The sequence below is a fragment of the Vipera ursinii genome (assembly GCF_947247035.1).
Source record: "Vipera ursinii genome assembly, chromosome: Z".
Taxonomy (NCBI): Eukaryota; Metazoa; Chordata; class Lepidosauria; order Squamata; family Viperidae; genus Vipera; species Vipera ursinii.
Window position 1 is genome coordinate 7,931,159 of NC_139517.1, and position 1,519 is coordinate 7,932,677.

A 1,519-nucleotide genomic window follows, 5' to 3' on the forward strand; every position below is an offset into this window, starting at 1 on the left:
AACCATGTATACATTGAGATTGGCTCAGCCTCCCTTCGCCCCGTTTCCCCTCCCACATTACAACTCACCGTGACAACAAACCCGCCATCTGGTTACACCATGTGAGCTAATTGCACAACACACTGGCCTCACAAGTCAATCATAAAAGGTAAAAGGTAAAGGTTCCCCCACACATGCGTGCTAGTCGTTTCCGACTCTAGGGGCCGGTGCTCATCTCCGTTTCAAAGCCAAAGAGGACGTCCGAGGACGTCTCCGTCGTCATGTGGCTGGCATGACTAGACGCCAAAGGCGCACAGAACGCTGTTACCTTCCCACCAGAGTGGTCCCTATTTTTCTACTTGCATTTTTACGTGCTTTCGAACTGCTAGGTTGGCAGAAGCTGGGACGAGTAACAGGCGCTAACTCTGTTACGCGGCACTCGGGATTCGACCCGCCAAACTGCCGACCTTCTGATCAACAAGCTCAGCGTCCTAACCCACTGAGCCATCACATCCCTTAAGTCAATCATACACAGAGTTATTTCCCATTCAGGAGCCTGACAGCCTATAGATAGAAGCTGTTCTTCAGCCTGTTGGTGCGGCTGGCTATACTCTTGTATCTCCTACCCAATGGTAGGAGAGTAAAGAGATACCGTCCAGGGTGTGAGTCATCCCTGAGAATTTTCCTCACTCTTCCAAGGCAGCGAGCCCTGGCGATGTCATCCAGTGGTGTCAGGGAACAGCCCACAATGTTTTGTGCTGTGCTCACCACCCTCTGTAATATCTTCCTATCCGCGGCTGTCAGGCCAGCATACCAAACCACAATACAGTGCGAGAAGACACTCTCTATAGTAGACTAGTAAAAGAAGGTCATTAGCCATTGTTCTAGTCCACATTTTGGACAGAGAGGACCGCTGGTTTGAAAGAAGGGGTCAAAGTGGCCATCTATGTCAAAACTGAACAGCCCTCTCTCAACAGAGGGGGAGGGATACGACATTGTCTATCTCCAGTCTACAACACGGCCCTTTCAACAGTTCCGAGGCAGCTCCACACACATTTGCACCACTCAGATAACCCTGAGGACACAGATAAACCACCAAGTGGCCTCAACGATTCTCTAAAAGAATACAAATGACCAGCTGTCTGCAAGGAATATAAATTCTTCCATTCCCCACCATCCATTCAGAGCCGAAATGGATGGTTGAGAAGTGAAATGTCTTCAGAGAAAAACACGGAAGTCCAGTTACCTCGTGAAAAAGCGCCTTTGGGATACCCTGCAGTAGAGGGCTTGCAACTGTCTAATGTTTGGCAATATAATTCAGGGGTATTGGTGATATCATGTTTTAATTTATTTAATTTAATTTGTTGACGATCTATATCCCCGATTCTTTTACTATTGAATTTGGCTTTCTCTGGAGTTAATTGGATGAAATATTCAGGAAAACAGCCGAGACTTCAACCTTCTCTATGCAGATACGGTGCCAATGAGTTTGGTTCGACTCTATAGCCGAGGCATCAGGCTGTAGAGTCAAACATGATTC